The following is a 21,342-nucleotide window of genomic DNA, read 5'->3' as shown; positions in this document are numbered from 1 at the left end:
TGAGAGTAATGGGTGGCTTCAGAAGGGGCTCACTGATGGATTTGATCCCACCATTGCGTACTGGAGGAGGACCTGTGCTGTTTGCTTTCTCCCCAGCCAGTGATCTGGATTGTGCAGCAACTCCCATGCCAGCTGAAGAGCCTCAGTCACGCTTGAGAGCCGCCCATGGGGCTTGAGAAACAGTCTGACCATTGCAGCTCAGACCAGATGGGGACAATAAGCCTTCATTTTATGCACGCTGCTTTTGTGTGAGAGCAAAGCGCGTGAAAAGGCTCCTCCCTAAAAACTCTGAGCAGAATAATTTCTCCACGACTCAGCACCAACAGTCAGCAGTGTTACAGTAGTGGAAAGTTCATTCCCTTTTGCTTATCATGAAGATCAGAGATGGAAGGAGAAAAACTAAAAGTCAATGGCACAACAGCCCCCCCCTCAGTTATTTCCTCTAGGATGAAGAACAAATGTGGAAGGTCTGATCCAGGAAAGGAACCTCCCAGCAGGTACTGGAGCTTCAGTGAAGCTGCACCTCGTTTCAGTTTGTGTTGGAGCTGTCACTGAGCAGGGCCGTGGTGGTGGCTGCAAGAGCATTGCCCTTAGTTCTCAGAGGCAGAAACCCACCGAAAGGTCTTCACGCTGGAGCAAGACACTCAGTCTTGCAACTACAGTTGCCCATGATTATTCTACTTGCAATAACTTTTAGTTGTTCTTGCACATCTGGTATTTTTGGTATTATCAATATGAGTTTTTTCTCTCTCATCAGACATAAGGCAAGCTACTCTTGCCATCACCTACATCAGCCTCCAACTTGATTCCTTCTCCCTCTACTTCAGGGACCCTGTCTACATCTGAATCACGGTCACAAAGGAAAGGATGATTTAAAAACTGCTCTGTTTGAAAAGGCCAAAGGCAAATTGGGAATACAGACACCTGTGTCCTGCCTGTGTTGGTGTGAAAAAGGAAAGAAAAGATCGCTGATGTTGGAGTCCCATAAGAGTTGTTTCACCTTGCATTGTCGCTTTTAAGAGAGTAGTGGTTTTGCTTTATCTTCTCTTTTATGACATCTGAAGGTTGGGAGAAAACAGGATACAACAGTAATAGAAAGCTCAAGCAATTGCTTTAAAGCCAAATCCTTTCATAAGGCCCTTAACATCTCAGTGACTATAAAGTTTGCAGGAAAGGGTAATATCTTCTATTAGCTGATTTCAGCTGATAAAGTTGTGGGGAGGGAGAAAAAGAGCTTTGGGGCACATGAGCCCTTCTTCAAATCTCTGTAGACTTTGAAATGTCATTGTTTCCTGATTTACCTCATGAAACATAAACTTTACTAAACATGGTACATTAACGACAAGGTGTGCAAATGTGCCTTTTCAACTCAGAAACAGAGTTGCTTCTGTTCCAGACAGAGCTACCTCTTTGGACCTAAGATGACAAATAATTCAAGTTTAAACATATGTAGTTGTTTGTAGGCCCCAAGACACTTTATGGCAAATTTGTTCCAGCTCCTTTTCTCAATGTCCCCATACAAATAAGGCCTAAGTATCACGGCTGGGAACAAGAGAGGAGACAGTTACGTACAGTCTGAGGATATGAAGCCACAGTGACTTTTATATATACATAGACACGTGTATGTATGCATGTATATATATAAATTAGGAACCCTGAAACTTAAATCCATATGCAGGAAAGTCTGCAAACAGACAGAAAGCTGAAGGCATTTTGGAAAAAAAAGGTATTGCTGCCTGCCAGTGTGAATGCAAACTGCATATAGGTTTAGTATCTCATTGCTTTGGGGATTTGAGATTTTCAGCTGGGTAGTTTTCGTCTAAATAGAAGTCAGGTGTTTTTCAAAAGGCTTTTTCTTTTAATGCATCAAAGTATTTTTCCAACAGAAAAGGACTGGCTTTTCAACCAGAATGGAAATTTTTAATTTGATCTGAAATTTTGTTTATTTTAGGGAAAAAAAAGTAAAAACCAACCATGGAAATATTCTCACTAAAAATGCTGGCTTTAGATCAAAAACCCTTTTGAGATTTTTTCAAATTAAATATTTCCCTTTAAAACTTTAGTTTTTAAAAGAACCTGCTTATTTTTCATAGAGTTTTTAATTGGGAAGAAAGAAAAGACTAAAAGGTGATAAGTAGAATCAACTTAGAAAACCTTTGTGGGGAAAATTAAAAAATAAGCTTGTGTTAAAATGATGATATCTTCAGTTAAAAATAATTGCCATATTTTGATCAAACAGTGGAACATCTGGCCACATCTGACGGGGCTGGCAATACTGCGTAGGTGGCTCCAGGGGCTGCACTGCACTGGGGGAACGTTACACTGTCAATAAAACTGGCCATGGGCTGTTCGCTTCCTACCTTCCCATATGTTGGGCTCATTAATGGAACATCAAATCCATAAATGTGGACATAAAGTCAGCCTATACATGCCTAACTTCTGATATGAGCATCCGACCACTGCTTGGGGCCTGTGTTTGAAAAGGAGGGCCATGTCCTGAGGGCTGTAAATCCATTCTTTTTTGATGGAAAACAAATCTCAGCGGGATCCTTTCTTTTTTTTTTTTTTTTTTTTTTTTTTCACAAAAGAGTCTTGTATTCTACACTGTGAGCCTGAATTGCAACGAGGAGGGGGAAGCTGCAAATCCAGCTCAAGGCTTGAAAGATTTCCACTGTCATTGCTAGACCTCTGCGGAGTCAGAGCCCCTCGGTGCCAAGAACAAACACATCATCACCACCACATAATGCAAACACGATGCTCTTGTAATCTGCTGCGGGACACTGGGAATCTGCCTCCCGGGAGGAGAGGCAGGCAGGGAAAGCCCTGGAAACCTTTTTTGGTGACTAAAACCATGCTTTATTGCAAAGTGCGTAAAGGGCCGTCTCTCCTTTCCAAGCTGACTTCCCACCTGCAGTGCGTTGCTGATTTAATAAGGGCTGAAAGGGATTATCAAGTTGTGAAGTTGTTTGCATCCTACCGGCTTGTAATGAATGAAGGTTTTTGTTCGGCTCAGCCTAACTGAATGCTTCTTGGAGTGATCATAGCTGGGGAAAGGCTGTAAGTGACCGGCGTTTTTGGTACATGGTTAATACTTGAACGTTACATGATGAAATGGTGGGTGCATAACCTCCTTGTTAGTTTTGTAGCGTGCTTCTTTCCCTTACTCCTGCCCCAACACTTGCTTCAGGCTAAGTCCTTGCAGTGTTTTTTCAGTCTGCTTTGGTAACTCAGCATTTAGTGAAAGAGAAAAGCTCAGTATCTTCAACTCCTGTAATTAGTGAGCAACAGGAAAGTCCCCTGGCAGTCTCTGCGTTCACCTTCCCCCTGTAACTCTGCTCCAGGTTGCCTCACCCTTGGGGAGTTTGTATCAGTTGCAGTTCTGCTTACAAAACTAATGTCAAAAGAGATGCTCATTCCCTGCCAATTCCCTGCAAGCCAGTTGCATCCCCTGCTGAGAAGGACAAAGAGTGCCACAGGCACGCTGGGGGAAAAGCCTCTTAATCCATCTCATTTTCAACCCAATAAAAGAGCAGAGCAACTCCACCCAATTAACAGACACAAAACCCACCTGTCCCTTTGGAGGCAGAACTGTCCAAGTGACAAGAATTTAAAACTCTCTTCTTCCTTGACCGGATGTTTTTATAAATCTGGCACCTGCATGAGGAGCGGGACTTGGTCCTCTCCTAGATGGCCTTCTCTCCCTCTTGAAAGGTCAACCTGCCCTGCTACAGTCCTCTTCTCCCAGTGTGGCTGGGTTTTGCTCCTCCTCTTTACCTGTAGTTGTTCCCAGTCCCTCTCATGCCCACCAGTGGATTTTGTCTTGAGATGCTGACCCAATAGGTGAGGTGTCATCTTGGCCATTCTCTGCGTCAGTGCTCATGCTAACACAATGGTACAAACACGAGCTTTACCAGATCAGGAGAAGTTGCAGAACCCCAGATCTCCTCTTCATCTAGGAGAGCCAGCAAGTGCAAGCTGCCTCAGTATTTCTGCTCTTACTTGAAATTTCCTCCAGAATGTGTCATCCACCATTCAAGAGTCTGCAGCAGCTAATAACAAAAGTCTGATATCTTCCTAAACTTTCCCCTTGCTTCAAGAAAATAAGCAACCTCACCATCTGCTCTCTCATAGCTTTGGTTCTTATCTATATATCTCCCATATCTTTTCTTGTCATAGCTTTCCACAGCCTCCCTCCATCAGCCATCCTATTCAGACATTTTTTCATTTTCTTCTCCCACTCCTGCCTCTGGACACTTCTTCCTTCCTGCACATAACGTTTGGGAGGGGATCTCAGCACACTTAATCAAGTAGGGTGTTTACCCTATCCAACTTTAGTCTCCCAGGTCAGCCAACAGGTCTTTCCATACTGCTTCTACAGTTAATGAAGAGAGAAAACTCCTCCAAGGGCTGGGGGACCATCTCTAAGTCAAACTCCTTCTCTGAAACCTTCAGAAGGGCCTGACTCTGTTCCTTGGGAACCTAGGAAGACTTGTTAAGTTGTCTGGCAAACAGATGACCCTTAAAATGGTATGGCTATATCACAAGGACATCATCTTTTCCTATTTCAGATGCTGCCTAAGTGCTCATTTCTCCTATGATGTTGTAAGAAAGGTGTATATCAGTTACAGGAAGAAAAAGAGAGTAAGTCAGGGGTTCATGGTGGGTTTTGTATTCTCTAGTTTAATACAGCAAAAGAAAAGGGATATCCAGGCCAAATTAACTAAATATCATCGGACCGTAGAATAATTCCAGTTGGAAGGGACCTCAAGAGGTCACCTCAAAGTAGGGTCAGCCATGAGGTAAGACCAGGTTACTCAAGGTTTCATATTAGAAAGGCTTAGGTGTTTTACATGCTTCACTTGGAGGAAGGTGAAGAAGAAGGAACCATACGCAGTTCCCACTGCAATTCCAGGCTCCTTTTTGTTGGAAATAGGGAGGTGGAATGGGATGGGGTAGTTTTCCTGTAGGTGTGTGGTCCACAATGGAGTCCAGGCTCCAGTAGCTGCAAACATCTGAGATAATCAGGTGGAAAAAGTCACTGTTGGGGGTGTTACTTGATTTCTGTCAGAGCTGGCCTGATGGTGACATCCCATTCCAGGACCAGCTGCACTGCAAAGTCAGAGGTAACATCAGCTAACATGGTCTGAGCTTTTCTTGACATTTATGTGCGTGGAGAGGTCCCATTTTAGAGTGAACTGGGTTTTTAGCAGCCAGTTCTTCCCTCCCCCAGACTTTGTTCCTGACTCATGTTTACCAGCTGGAGAAAACATGACAAAATAGTGAAAAAAAAGAGATCTGCTTTGAGCATTAAACTTCATTGCTGAAAGACTAGAAACTACTGTTTGGCCTGCCAAGGCTTTAATTGTCAACTTATGTAAGAAAGGCTCTTATTTACTCCCTGTTTGCATTCACCAGGGGGTTCATAAAACAATTATAAAAATCTAGTGATAATCTTCTTTCAGCCTTTATACTCCAGTCAGCCCAAAATATCAGTCCAGTAGATGATTGCTTGTATGTGAGGTCACTGAGCCACTGACTGGCTGTATGACTCTCTGACTTTATTATTATTAATTGTTTTTATTAGTTACCGCTACTACAGGGCATGTGAGTCATTCACCCAGTCCACAGTCCTTAATAGCTTCATTGTATTATCCTGATCAAAGTTGGTCCTTTCTGTTTCCCTTTCATGTGATCTTCAAAGTCATCTTTGGATGGACTGAAAAATAAAAATCTCAAAGGCAATTTTAGGCTGAAACAAAAATTGACAGCTCACATTTTTGATAGTTCAAAGATTAAAATCTTATGGTGTTAGACTGTCATCTTGTGAACAGTCTAAGACAGGCGTGAGACAACCACAGATCTGGCTGGAAGCAAATCAATGGACTCTCCCCACTAGATTGGGGGGCTCAAAGATAGTGAATGACAGATTTTGGTACTTCAGGTTAGCTTGAAATCATTACACATACTGGATATTAAATTATATACTTTAGTACTAACTGGTTGCTGAAAATCCTGTCCTGTGTGCAAATGAAAAGGATAAGACTTTAGGACTGTTTTGTATTCTTTTTTGCAGCTTTAATACTGCTTGACTGCAAGTTGTATTTCATGCAATATCCCTGTCATTTTAAAGACAAACTCTGGTAGATCAGATCTTTATATAAAACATTGGTTCAGGCCTGAATCTGGAAAGTTCCAGCTCTTGCAGGACAGTGTAATATTTCATCCTTTGATTTTGATTGCAACGCAGGCAAGAGAAAAAGGAACATTTTACCAATACTATATTATTTGCTAAAGAACTGAAGCACGTGCTGGAGTCTTGTTGAAGACCAGGATGATCTAGAGATACTGAGGTCTCAACTGAAGCACGTGCCGAAGTATTTTATTAAATGTGATGTTCTGCCTGGCCTTCTGAGTTGATATTGGTATGAGATTCATGTCACGAGACAAAGCAGTCAGATTTAACTCCCTTCCTCATAAACTTGTACCCCAGACTTGTAGGCAGCATGGTATCAAAATGAGATGAGGTTCAATTTCTGCTTCACTGCTCTTTAAATCCAGTGTCATGACAAGTCGAGAACAGAGGGAATGCAATAAAAGAGACTAAATAACAGGAAAAGTCAGATGGCATTTCTTTTTTGTCTTATGGATTGTCTTTTCAATATAACCCTGGATATGAATCTCTCATAGGATTTGCAATTATGTCATAATGAAATAAAATTCTCTTAATTAAAAATATTTGTCAGATTCAAATATTTCTAGAGGACAAAATCTGGAATTTAAGGGTTTTTGTCTGAAGATGGAATTAGCTTGGAAAATAAAAAATTATTTTCATATCAAGAAACCGGCAGAAGATTTCATCACTCATTGGTTCCAAGATCAGAGCAATTTCCTCTGCTGTGGGAGACAAGTAATTTATCCTTACTTTGCGTGTAGTGGTGAGAGAATAGAGCTTAATATAGTGGTAATAAGATAAGCTGCTAAAAGCTTTTAGATAGAAACCAGCAACTTGGAATGGGGTTTTCACCACTGATACTGAAAATGGGCCCACATTGGAGGGATATCTTTGCTAGAGGTCTACATACATTATAATTTGAACAGAACCAGTTGTTTTGGCTTCTAAGCAGAACTGCTTTTTTCTCTCAAGTTAAATAGTGGCCAATTTGCAAAGTGTGTCTGCACCAAAAAAAAAAAAAAAAAAAAAAGAGAATACTACTTTGTTATATTTGCATATAAGGCACAATTTAGCGCAAGGAGAGAGGTGGCAGGGGGATGTAGTATGACACTTTGAAAGAAAGTGTGCAGAACTTTTACATAAGAGCACAGGACTCTGCAACTCTCTTCTACATTACAGATTTTCCTTTTAGGTGCTTAAACTCCCCTGGGTTCAGTGAGAGTTTAGCCATTTAAATCCCTCTGTGGATTGGACACCAAGTTATCACCTTATAGCTTAGATGAATTAGATATTTCAGTGTTCCTGAGAAGGGTTCCAAATTGCATTTTTTTTGCTGATCTCACCGGCGGTCCAAGAATGACTGAGCCTAGAGACAGGAGTAATTGGCAGTTGTAACTTGGAGGCTGGGATTTCACAAGGTTTTAACAAAGGCGCTGTACAGCATCGTCTTTTGGTTATGATTTGGCAGATTTAAGGACTGTGGGAAGAGGTGTTCTCAATAACAGTGAGCAGAATTGCTAACGTAGCCTTTAAACATTGCAGCTCAAAGATCAATTTGGCTTTGGCCTTTGCCAAAGCTACTTCTTAACAACTGACTTGAAAACTGCAAGGATGAACTGTCTTTTTTCCTCCCTATGGGGCAACCACATTTTGACATTGCGGTTCCTAAATGACCGGCAAATAATTTCATATGCTGGAAATGAAGAAAAGGGAAGGGAAGGAAAGAAAATAAAAGATGCAATCTTTTCTTTTCCTCCCCCCAAGTTAATGAATTTTTTATAAATGTGTAAGCATGTCACTATTCCAAGCCACATCAAATCACTCCTAAAATCTGTATTTTAAAAACTGGAATGTGTATAATATGAATGGCTTAAGGAATAAAATGCAAAAAGATGTTGATGATGCTGGATTACCAGCCAGCTGGAGAATTAAAAAAGAGAGGGAGAGAGAGTGATGAAGAGAACAAAAAAGCCCGTGTTTCACTGGCCAAGTCAACAACCGTGTTTTTTCAATCGCCCCTCATTATGGAAAACTGTACTCAGGTTGTCCTGGAATCCGAGTTCACTGTTTTTAAGGAGTCACATCAGGAAAAAAAGCATGTTGCAGTGCAGAGCGTATGACGGGGAACATCTGGACACCAAACTACTGGAGCTGCCATGTTTTGCAGAGGGATGGCTCTGAGGATGAAATGGAATGAACTGTAACAAATATGGGATTTTGCTGGCAGCTTTAATTTATTTAAATGCATCCCTGGCTTTTGAGCAATTTCTTTGTTTTGGATAATATTTAAACATGTCAAAAATCCTCTCTCCTTCCTGCCCTTCATTACACATGACAGGGAGTGGATTGCTCTGGCCATCTGTAGAGTAGGAATGAACAGAGCTACATCTGGATGGGCTGGGGATCACATGAATGCTCACAGCAAGCCCCAAGCAGTTAACTCGAAACCTGCCTTTCCCTGGACGAGCTGAGACAGTATCGCAGTTTTCACCAGGGTTGTGTGAAGCAGTGTTGGAGCCTTGTAGCCAAGCATGTCTAGAGCGTGTTTTGGGGGGCCCTCCCTAAAGTTAGGCACCTCTGCTAATCCAGCATGTGTCTGTGAGTTGCATTTGATAATAACATTTGGCATTTATTGTGTGTCATCTTGAGCTTAGGAAGCCATTCCTGAGGCTTAACTGTAGCCCTACTGTGACTATAAAAGCTTCAAGGGAGAATACAAAAATACATGTGGCAGTATTTAGAAGAAAGAAGAGCTAGTAATGGGGTGGACAACCTGCAGGTCCAGAGACACGTGCAGCTTGTGCCGAAGCTGTACCATGCTGGCGTAGGGTGCTGGAAAGTCCCCAAACCCCATCTGGGAAGAAACAAAGCAAAATGGGTGGGCTGATGAAGCTGCTGCCGTTGACCCCACCAAGGACCGAGGCAAGCCTTGTCCTCAGGGGGTGGTGAGATGACGGCTAGGAAGCCACCACCATCCCATCCCCTGCCTGTGAACTGCTGCCAGAGGTCTCTCCGCCTCAGCTCTCTGATGTATGGGTATATGTCCCGTGGCTGTCAGCCATATGTTGCTCACGGGGATCAGGAAAGATGGTAGGTAGGCATTTGTGTGGGAAAAGTGGCTGCAATGTTTTTTTCCCTTTGAAGCTGCTTCCATCTCAGGAGGTATGCTTGGTTCCTCCTAATATATTAGGGAAAAGGATAGCACCACTCAACTGCAGGAGGAAATCTCTGGGTTTGGCCTGAACTGCTACCCACAGTCAGTAAGGCTTTTCTTCTTCAGCATGTCAGTGTCCTTTCCTGAATTTGATGGTGTACGGAAGTATTTTCTGTAATCTTTTCTAAAGAGAAATTCTTGACTGCAACTACAAAGCTGAAAGACACCTCTTTTGGGGTGGGAATCTGGGAAGAAAAGGTTAGGGAATGTTTTCAGATCTGCCCATCAAAGCAATCTGTTCCATGTTTGTTATTTTATTTTAGTTTAGTTCATTTTATTCTATTGAACTTGGTGGTCTTTAAGCTGTAGGATTTATGGCGCGGGACTCTGGCAGTAAGAGATGAAGGTATGAGACGCTGACCCATTGGCCTGAACTGACCTGACCTGACTTGTGGACAGAGAAATTGTCTCTTTCTCCGTGCCTGCACACGCAGACCTTGACCCAGTTGGTGAGACTGCTTAGCAAGAGGCTAATTAGTCATAAATGCTGGCTTTCATTATGTGGATATTTCTTCTTTTGAAATGAGACACAGACTGCCAACTCATAGCATTTCACGGGATAATTTCATGCAGTATCGAGTGGGCAGGAGTGCTCCGTCATTGCAGCAGGGATGGCTGTGCATCGATGACGGTGCTGGAAAGCTCTCGCCGGTTCCCTGACTCATGGTTTGCACGAACTTGAGCTTGTCCTGAGCTCTTTTTCGTCAAGGGAGAGGAAATGTATTGCTCAACATCGCCCAGACCTCACTTCCAAACATCATCATGAGGGTGAGAAGGGCAGGCGGGGATCATGGCCAAGGCTCTGACAACCGCAGGGTGAATAACAGCAAAAGAGCTGCTGACGGACAGCAGGACAAATCAAGTCAGCCAGCACTGGCTCTGCTGTGGGGAAAGGTTAGCACCTCCAGCAAGAGTTTTGATGGTTGCAAAAACTACCCAGCACCGTGTCTCGGCTGTGCAGAAGATGCCGAGAGGGTCTGAGCATCCCAGCCTGCGGCCGGCTGTTATGGGGAAGCAGGAGCCACGCCAGGCATCCTGGGGGCTTATCCCCCATGGCTGGGCACACTGACTTGCCTGCCACAGTCCTGCGGCTCCTCGCTGCTCTTATCTGCACCCTGTCGAGCAGCCACAGCAATGCCTGAGTCAGGAAAATTTCTGAATGCAAAGATTACACCTAAAGTGTTTCATGAAAGAAAGAGAAAAAAAACAATCTGAGCTCTCCCTTTGCTGAGGCCAAGCTGTTGTCAGCTGAAAGAAAATGTTTTCTCTTTGTGTTTGGACAGTTTAACAGATTTATTTCCCCCTCCTTTCCCTCCCCCTCCTTGGATGAAAGTTGCAGGGATTTCCACAAAATACATTTGGAGGAGCCAAGGCTTCAACACCAGCAGTTTTTAGTCAGACCGTTGGAATGATCAATAAATCGGCACCGACTGATCTCAGAGTCTGAGGATGTCTACGAGGCACAAGCAGCTCTTTTAGGTAAGCTGGAGCAAATGAGTAAGTCCAGTAGCTCTGGAGCCAAACCCTAAAGTGGATGCAAAATCATATGGGGAGCCAGTGCTGTGATTTTCAGTACAAGGGTGATGTAATGATTGAGTACAGTTCAAGTAAGTAATCTAGTCATCTGTTCGCAATTTTGAATTATGGCTGATGCAGTCTCTGCCTGCAAGCCAGCAAAAAGAGAGTGAGAATTACAGTTATTGAGTCAAGCCAAAGGCAGGGATCAGCATCTTGGCATCAGCTTGGGGAAGTGGTGGGGGTGGGGGGTGCACAATTCGAAATGCAACTCGGGGTCCAGCATGAGCCTGAAATTTCAGAAGACAGTTGGGATCTGAACAAAAGGCGGTAGAGGACAGTGCAGTGAACGGTACGGACACCTAGGTCTGATCATTGCCCCAAAGAAGAGGAGAGGCTTCAATCCTGAGCAGAAGTAACCAAATCTGAATCCATACCACCCAAGACAACTACTTTGAACACATACTCATCTGTGGTGTTTGAATTCCACTTAAGAAAATTTAGAGCCATCCAGGGCCTGACCTTTAGCAAACCACAAAGGCAACCCATAAACCACAAGGCTGGAATCAGCTAGAGAGGACACGTAAATCCAACATATTAGCATAGACTTTCAACTGCAGCTGTTAACCAGGGATATTACAAACGGGAGACGTAGTAGCATCTATGTAAGATCTGAGCGTGTAAAGCTGGATTCGGTAAGGGCTCCACTGAGATCATCACCCAAAAGAGGGAATAACACAGCACGATGTTTAATAATAGTAAGTGGCTGACTTCACCGCCAGGCGGAAACAAAATATTTTTAAGTGTCAGAAAACATAAAAACATGACATGATTCATCTTAAAACAAACAGTTACTCATGTGAATCTTAGAGCAGAGGATACATGGAAAGTCCCAAGAGGAGACCATCTCCGGAGTGCTGTTTTTTGGGCAAAAATCACATTTTTGCAAGCTAAGCATTGTAGAGTCTGGTCAGCTGAAGACCTGTTGGGACTGGGATACTAAAGGATGTACTTGTAATTGGAAAACCAAATCTCCCCCCCCCAAATCAGTACCAGAGTAGGGGTTATTTTTGACAAGATGGATACCTTTCCCATTGGGTGTACATCTTGAGGGTTTATCCACTTATGGAAGATCTTTGGACACGAAACAAAACTGTAACAAATAATCCATTGCACTAGTCATTTACATGAAACCTGCAGCCTCCACTGAAGGTTATATTTTTCCCACTCTGAGTCCTAAGCTGACTACAAAGAATAAGAAGATAAAAACATCTCTCTCAAAATTTTTGCATAGAAACACTATTCTTCAAAATATTTCAACTGTTTGTCAAATAGTGTTACGCATAATTAAGCCCTGAGGTGGCTACCTTTCTTCCACGTGAGAAATGATGCATTGCACCTTTTGTATGGATATCTAGTGACCTCTTATTCATGCCAGGGAGGAAGGGATTACTCAAAGCTCTAATGTGTTTGTAATGATCTTTTGTGTTTGCTGTGGCTGCTTTATCTGGCTCGTCAGAGACTTACTTGTATCTTAAAAGTCTCACAGTGATTCAATGGAATTATGTTGACTCTATAGTCATATTTTTATATTTTAAGGGTATTTGGGTCAATAGGTATAAGACTGGCTGTGGCATTTGTCCCTGTAATTGAGTTCAGCAATTGAAATACCTATTCCTGAAAAGCATCTTACTTGATTATTCCTTCTGCTGTATACTCTATGGTCTTTTCTGGAATTTCTGATAACCTTCTAGGAACAGTAACCTGCATCTATTTGTTGAATTATTTGCATTAAGACTAGTCACTCCAGAAGTACCTGCACTAGTTAAGCTTGGTTTCCAAAGGGGCTGTATCTCATGTTGATTGACTTTTAAACTCAATTGCACTGAGGATGCATGTGAATCTAATGCATTAGACATCAGAGAATCCAGTGATGTGGGAGGTAGGTTTTCTGACGTCTTCTAAGTCAGGAATGCTGGCTGAAGCCTTTGCACAGTTGGCATATTTATATCTACCATCCTCTACAAGGATGCTCATATTTAATCTATATCTAATATCTAATCTATAGAATCTATATCTAACTAATGTACTATATCTAATAAAAGCTGGGCTCACAATGCAGTCTTTTCTTCTTTGGGAGAATTAAGAGGCCTTTCCTTCTCCACTTAGCCACCTATTTTTGTTTTAAAAAATTACAAGAATGTAATACACTTAAAAGCTCTAACTTGCTGTAAAGTTTTGTTTAAACGTTAGAAAACCTCAGTGTGCAGATTGTCAGGTAGGGAAACACAGACAATGACTCAGTATGTCTAAGGAAGGATTGTTTTTGTCTGAGGAAAACTCTCATGGCGTTACTGATGACATTTTGCAACCTGGTAGGTCCACGTCTGGAAGGTTGTTACTGCAACTGTAGGTACCTGGATCCAAGCCCCAGTTTTGAGGTGGAGGCTCACGCATAGCGCTGCCATGCACTTCAGTTTTCTTTTTGGTATCTGAAATGTGGCAGCCCTCACCCCTTTTACTAATTAAATATTTTATCCCCTTAAAAAGTCTCTGGTTGCTCCTAATCCCCATTATGAAAACTCTGGATATTCTCTTTATCATGCTAACCTCTTGGTCTCACTGCATTTGGCTCCTTGTCCAGAGCCTAAGCAAAACAAGCTTAAAAGAGCAAGAGGATCTCTTAGGGGATGAATCTTCCCTGCTTTGACATAAACCAGGAGTAACTCTGTTCAACGTTTGTTTCAAAGACTTCTTGGAAAGAACATACAATCTAGAAATACCAGGGACCAAGATAAATCTGGACAGATTTTAATTGGGATCTGGCTGGAGTGGTTGTAACCTCTCCAGTAGTGTGGAGGTGGAGGCTTAAGACCCCAGCTTGGCCACTTGATGTGATCTGGAAGGTTATTTTACTTCTTGGGATCAAATATATCCAGATATTTTCATCTGTCCTTTCTAAGCATTTATACCACATTAATTCCCAGTGACCTGAGTGCTGCTAATGTGGCTCCTGTGTGTTCTGTTTCCTTCAAAAGCAAGGCTGTGATGCTTGTCTTTCTTCTGGAGACAGAGGTTGGAGGACAGAGCGGTTGACGTTCATTATTTCATGTTGATACACAGCTGCCAAATAACACCTTGTTGAAATAATACTTATATCATAAGAAAAGTCCCTTTTTCATGTACACTCTACTTAAACAGAAGATAACAACACAGCATTTCTCTACCAGGTTGTGCAGTCCTGCTCCTCCAAGCACTTTCCCTGATTCACATCAGCTAGCATCTAGGCGGTGAGCTTGTGTTCTGCCTTGGAAAGAGGACAAATTCTACGATACTTTACAGGCACAGGCTACTTCGTCTATCTCAATGTTTAAATCTTGGCCCCAACACATTTGAGTTACTTTTTCAGGAGCTTTTTGACTCAAACTACTCATCTGTATTGACAATTCTCTACCCTTTCCCCTCCAGCTACCCCATTGAAAGAAAACCCTAATTTCTCCACAGCAAACCTCACTGTCAACATGTTATGCATTGTTCTGCTTCAGGGTGACCAAAAAACAAGTCAGAGGCAAATCTGACTAATCTCCCCTGAAACTGTGAAATCAGTGAAAAAAATTTCAGTTGGGTACAATTTCAGCATTGTACCCATGGGCCAACCACAGTTTTTAACAGCCTTCAGAGCTACCCAAAGATAGTGTTGCAGTCATTAATGTCACTGATATTGTTGCCTGAAATAGTTGCTTTATGCTGCAGTGGACAATGAATTCCTTCTTATCCCATTGTTTTCAGAGCTACTGTGTTTGGGACGTTCCAGGACTGCTGTAAATTGGTTCAATTCTTTTCTGACATGTCACTCACTAAATGTTCAGGGAGCGTTTCCCTAATCCTGTCCAGATGAGCTGTGGATTCCAAGAGGTTTCTATTTTTGGATGTAGGCTTCTGCCTATATGCTACTGTTGGGCTCAAGTTCATTCAGAGGAATCACATTAGCGGGTATGCAGATTTATTTCTTTGCTTCTGCTGAATGTGAGCTGAAATTTTTTGGTTTTGCCAAGTGCCTTTCCTGTGCGGGGGGATCAATGTCCTTCCTTTGCATTTTTCATAAATTGGAGTTCCATTCTGATGAATCAGAGCTTGATTTTTATTAGTTTTTCATAGGGGCTGCTTCCTCCTGCCACCACTTAATTCAGTGGGAATTTTTATTATTCCCAGTTCTTTAACAGCATCATCTTGGGACCTCAGACGGGGTTGGAAACTCTCTGTATTCACAGGGCAACACGCTGAAAGAGACAGTTTCTGCTTCAGAAGGTAGAATTTCAAAAGAAAAGGCAGATATGAAATAGAAGAAAAGTAGTACATCCTCCTTAATACAAGTGGACACGGAGACCTGGATTGATTGATACACCCAACGTCACCCAGAAAGTCTGCTGCAGAGCTTCCCACTGGACATTTTCCAAGTCTCAGTGTGACACCTGGCCTCAACCTTTCTTGTGTCTGTGGATAAACTTCAGATTTAAAATTAAGCATTATCATCCAGCAATATGAAGTACAAACTGAACCAAACTCAAATGGAAATATCAGCCAATGAAGTTTAGTTTGATTGACATGCTCTAACACAATACCCTGCCCTCAGTGGTATACATAGCAACACTGATTTCTCTCCATAAGCAGAGCTGTTTTGCAAAATTTTAGCCAAAAATATTCCTAGAGTAATGGCAGAGGAAAAAGACATTGTTATGCTGTCTTGAAAAAAAAAATCTAAACAGCTATTTTGTCGAACCTCTAGTAGACTTGGTTTGTGAAGGAAAGATTTGGAACGGGAGGATTGGGATGCCCTGAAGTCAGAGTTTGGCTTTGGCACTTCTGGTGAAAATACATCCAAGTTTGGCAAACGTGTCTGAAAGTCTCATTTGAGGGCTGCTCAGCTATTCAGTAGAGACTTATTAGGATTGACGCGCTTGGTTTTTCCAGAGTGCCTCTGCACTGACCACCATAATCCAGCCCAGAGCTACAATGGAAGACCATGATTTTCTCACTAGTTGCACCTCCCATATGGAGTCCATTTCAGTGATGTGGAAGAGCTGAAAGATTGTAATTACTATGCTTTAAATGCTCACTATCCTCGTATCATACAGAGCACAGGGGAAGGAAGCAGCCTCACAGTAATTCGCCTTAATCTGGTGGTGAGGATCCTGCCAACACAATGAAGGAAGAGACTGGACGGAGGGCTTGCAGGACTTGTAGAAAAGTGGTATGGAGTACAGTGGGATGGAGCTCCAGGCTTTCAGATAAGAGTGGCAACCAGAAAAGGTAGGGGTAACTGCGGTGAAGAAGTCTGATGGGGTCAGTAGAAGGGTCTATGCTTGGTGTTACAGAGGAAAACAAAGCTCTGTGCTGGATATAATTGTCCGTGAGTTCTGTGTGCTTCGGCTGCTGTGACTGGTTTCCTCTGATGTAAAACAGCAGGTTATATTTATTTCAGGGTCAGACAGTGAATACTTCACACTCTTGTAGTCCCTTCCGTGATATCCATCACACAGATATCCAAATATTTCATTAACATTAAAGTACTTTAAGGTCTTTACAATGTACCTGTGAAGAGAGGGAAGAAACTGGGGCAAAGAAAAACCTGCCTGAAATTAGACCACCATTTCAGATGCCCAGTTACCGGTGTCTGTGGCCTGCTTTTGCAGGGATTACAGGAGGCCAATTTAAATTGTATTAGGAATTTAAAATCATTTCAACAGCTTCAGAAAATCTCTTAAAGTTTTGAATAGTTAATGTTTTGGGTACTTTGAAAGTTACCTAAATCTTATTTTATGTCCTTTTAGTGAATAAAAGAAATTACAAAATGTGTACCTGCGGTACCAATCCAAATCAAGGCCTAGAACAAATTACAGTACTCTTTGCTTGTCAGTTTGGAGCCTGAGGATAAGTATGAGAACCCTACATATTCTCGTTCATATTGGATATTTCACCTAAATCATCAGGCCTCTGACTCATCAGCCAGAAAAATAGAAAAAGGAAGAATGAGGAAAGATGACCCGGATCTTCCTCATTTCCCTTGTGACTCTGATGTAATCTCAAGGTGTTCCAGGCCAGTGAGGAAAAGAAGATATTTTTTCATTACAGCAATAGTTTTAAGACCAAATTAGTCTCTTACATGCACTGTTCTCTATTCTGGCTGAGAAAACCTTCTCAAGACATGATGTCAAGAAACAAGAATGTGAATTAAGTAGAAACTTTAGGAGAAAGTTAGAAGGCAGAAGACAGTGTGGTAGTGGATGTGGCCCAGAAATGGGAATCTGGCCCCTAGTTCTGTTCTCAGCTCTCCCAGCCCCTTGCTTGGTGCACATGATTTTTATTCCTTCAGTCACCAGTTCTTACAGAGCCCACAAACTATAGGATGAGAATGTGAATAGTGTTTGGGAATAATTGAAAAATAAACATCGAAAACCAGTGCAAATCTGGGTAGTCCTGGGTGAAGCTTCCTTAGCAGAACTTTTATTTTTGAGGAGACTGGGGAACCATACTCAGATAGATGCTGAACTTCAGTATTCTTTCCATTAACTGCATCAGAAGCCAGGCTCTGGCTTTTTTTTGGATGATAGGTGGCCTGAAGAACTCTTTTCTCTGTTAACATAGATGTCTCAGAGATGCCTTGTGTCTCATCGTCAGTTAAGATGCTAAAGTCAACTCCCCATTGCAGGAGACCACCTTAAATCAACATTGTAAGTGAATCTCAGATGGCAACTCTTTGAATGAGAATGAGGTAGAAAAAAGTTGCTAATTTGTTTATGTTTCTTCAACTCAAAGCAAATTGGTAAAAGCAGCAGAGATTCATTCAAACTCTGAGACACTAAATATTTGTGAACAGTCAGAATTACAGTATTTTCCAAACAGCTTTAGCATAGGAAAAAGCAGGTTGGAGGAAGGGTGGGAATAGACACACTTGCACAAATACACATGTGCCAGTGATGTCTTTTTAGGGGAACTGGTGAGACATTTGCTCTTCTTCATCAGCAGTTTCTCTTCTTCCTTGCTTAGTTTAGGAAATGAGTCTCCAATGTTTTGTTTTCTTTTCTTCCAGAAATCAGACAATTAAATCATAAGCACATGGTCAATGAAAAGGGTGACATGCAAGTACAGATGAGCAGGCTGGATCTCCATCCTTGGAACTGTCTTACAAGGTGGTTCAGTGGGACCTACTGAGATATTTTAGCTGTGAGCTGATATGCTACTTCCGTACTAAGGCCTGGCCCTTTTCACTAAGGCTTGACTGGTTATACTGCTAAATTATTAGGACAGTCCCAACAGGGCTTAGGCCAACTACTACTGACCCAGACAATTCCCAAGACATAGCTCAAGACTTGACAAAGGCCAAAACCCTCTCCCAACTGGCTACTCTATGTCTAACCACAGTTGCTTTCAGATTGTTCAGCCATCCAGTATGGGTCCATCTTGGCACATACAGAAGAAGCATAGTGACGATATCAAGTCCTTTACAATCCACCTCCCTTCCTTGAAGCCCATGGATCTTCATAGCTCAAGATACTGAGATCACACCTAAAACCCCGTCCGTTCTCTGAGATGATTACTACCTCTAGCATAACTTACAGGCTATTTCCACTTGGCTGAAAAGGAGGCTCTCAGATATGCACTTTCCTCTTACATCACTGGCTGTAGTTGCTAGGAGAGTGGAATATGTATAAATTGTTTAATTAAGTGCCTTCATAAGGACGCAGGTCTCCTTGTTATTTAGTAGAGATGGAGTTACTTCCAGAAAGCACCATTAGGGGCAGGTGCTGAAACTGGATGCTCAGCTTCATCCTTGGAAGTAGGGTGTCTTCTCATGGACTATAGGAACCATTTAGAAAGGACAACCACCCAGAATAGGCAGTTACGGTAGCCATTTTTACACTGTGCTGTATAAATACTGCCCAAAGAGTGCGTCTGGGGAAAGCTGAGCTCAGCGCATCTGCTGGTAAGCGGTCTGTGGTATTTCCCATCCTCAGTGCACCCAAACAGGACTGCAAATATATATATATAAAAACAATTAATTGTACATGAGGTCATTCTAGGATGGAGGGCTGGAGTACATATTAGATGAATGGTAGTTCAGGCCTATTTTTCCAATGAAGTCTTGAACCTCTGCCAGCTCATACCACTTGAGAATCTGGCCTCTTGCTCCTTATTTTGTACATTAACTTTACTTAATTGGTAGATTTTCCATGCTTAATAATTATAAATATGTAAGCAGGAGTGTTTTTTTATGCTTGTTTAAGCAGGGAAGGAACTGTTTCAAAGAAAAGACATTTTAAGAATGGCCTAACTGCAGTCCCATATAAAATCAGAGGTTTGTGTCTACCATGGGAGCTGGTGGAGCACGGCAGAGGGGGTATTCAAGAGCAGTCAGGCAGTATTTGCAGCCTGTGCATCAGTGGGAGATGAGGTCAGGTCTCTACATATCATACCTACACCCTTTTTGCCCATGCCACATCTGTACCTGAGTGACCAGAAATGAATGTAGGGGTAAGCCGTAAGGAAAATGTTGAGACCAGAAATAAGTAATTCTCCTCCCTGAGCCAGTGTCTTTGTGTGGGCTGTGTATTACATATGTATTTTCTGAGGCAGACTCAGATTCCTTTGAGCTTGGCACATTCTGGTTAAGATGAACTCAGCATCCAAATGTTGACACGAGAGCTGACTACACCATATACCATGGCCCCATGCCACCTCCAGCTGGCCCGGGGCCGTGCTGGCATTGGCTTTGGTTACTTGATTTAAGACGGCTATAGAAGAGGGAAGGGCAAAGTGTGCCTGAGGTGGGTTAACCTGGCATCCCAACTGGAGGAAATGGCCTGCGTTCTTCTGCAGAATAAGGAGAGAGGGATGAGTAGAGGGAAATAAAATAAATAAAGCAAGCCAATGGTGTCATTAAAAAGAGGATGTATCACGTTTACTGTGAGAGCATGTGATTCAGACATCCAGACATGAACATTCCTGCAAAGCCCCAAATGCACACATGGAACCGAATTTTTTTGGCTTCCCAGAATGGCTTAATTTTATGATTCCATGACTCATTAGAAAAAGCAAAGTCCCTAGACGTGCTGCATCAAGACCCAGTAAACACCAGTTACTGGTGTGGACACGTGGGACAAAGGAACAGGTGAGGGATGGATGGAGGGATAGAGGGGAGAGCGAAGGAACAAGACTCTCGACATTTTGCCCCCTGTCTCCTTCTAGTGGTTTTGTAAACATGTTTCTCTCTCTTCCTTTCTTTCTTTTTTTTTAAGATTGGAGTGGAGGGATTAACAGAGGTCATGTTAGTTTAAAAAATTATGGTTAACCTTACAAGCTGGGTTGCCTTAGGTCACGGTGATACAATTCCCCTCCCTTCTCCTATGCAGTGGTGGTTCACAGAAATTCCTCTAACACAGGGAAGGACGGGGCCTGCCAAGGCTATGAGCAATGCAGAACAGACTTACCTGTTTTTATGCTCTGCTTAACTAATTATTTTAAAAAGAAACAGCCAAGCTGGAACAACTACCTTTTTCTTCGAGGAGGAACATTTTCCCCTTTTCCTTTTTCCCCACGTCCCCCTTCTCCCCTCCTCCCTCCCCTTGTTTTTTTTTTCCCCTCCATTGCTTGGCTTGGCGTTTGAAACAGGTTCTCGATATCTGACACCTCTTGAAAGTGTAGTTTGGCAAACAGGAATCAGGTTCGGCTCCAAAAGGGCCCTGCACAGGGCTCGCTGTGAAAACACCTGGGTGTCTCTTACGCCTCTAAGAACCAGTCCTGCTTCTGTAGAAATAACAGCCGCCCTCTCCCTTCCCCCAGCCCCTGCTCTCCCTTCAAAAAAAAAAAAAAAAAAAAAAATTAAAATGCTGGCACTGTTTTTGTGAAAAACAGGTGGTTTGAGGGCGCTGCGGAAGGGGATGAAGGCCATCTCAACAACAGTGTGCAAAAATCCTGCGCAGAGAGGGTTTTGATTGCAGCACGTACATCTGCAATTCGTTTTCCCAAGCTCAGGACAAATTAAGAATCTCCCAGCAATTAGAGGAGAAAGCTTCAAAGTGCAATCAGCAGTTCTTAAAAGAATATGTGCTGGGCTTTGAGGGAGGCTAATCCTGCTGCCTGCACTGGGCTCCTCTCTGCAGTCTGCATTTTCCAAGGCCAAAATTTTGGCCTGCTTTTCAGTCACACCATATAAAATAACAAACACACAGTCTAAGGAAAACAATTTTTAAGACACAGTGGAACCCACTTTAATGAAGAAAACTGTTAAATGCATAAAACCCCCATGTGCCAATGGATAAATGTGCTGGAAGTGTGAACTGTTAAACCAACAAAATTGTTAACACATCATACTGCTGGGCAAAAAAATAAAATAAAAAAATATAAAAAGGGAGTGAAACGGTTTTCTAACATGCAACCCACT

Source organism: Fulmarus glacialis, unplaced genomic scaffold (genome assembly GCF_000690835.1).
Source record: "Fulmarus glacialis isolate BGI_N327 unplaced genomic scaffold, ASM69083v1 scaffold7326, whole genome shotgun sequence".
In the NCBI taxonomy this organism is placed as follows: Eukaryota; Metazoa; Chordata; class Aves; order Procellariiformes; family Procellariidae; genus Fulmarus; species Fulmarus glacialis.
Note: the sequence above shows the minus strand (reverse complement) of the source record.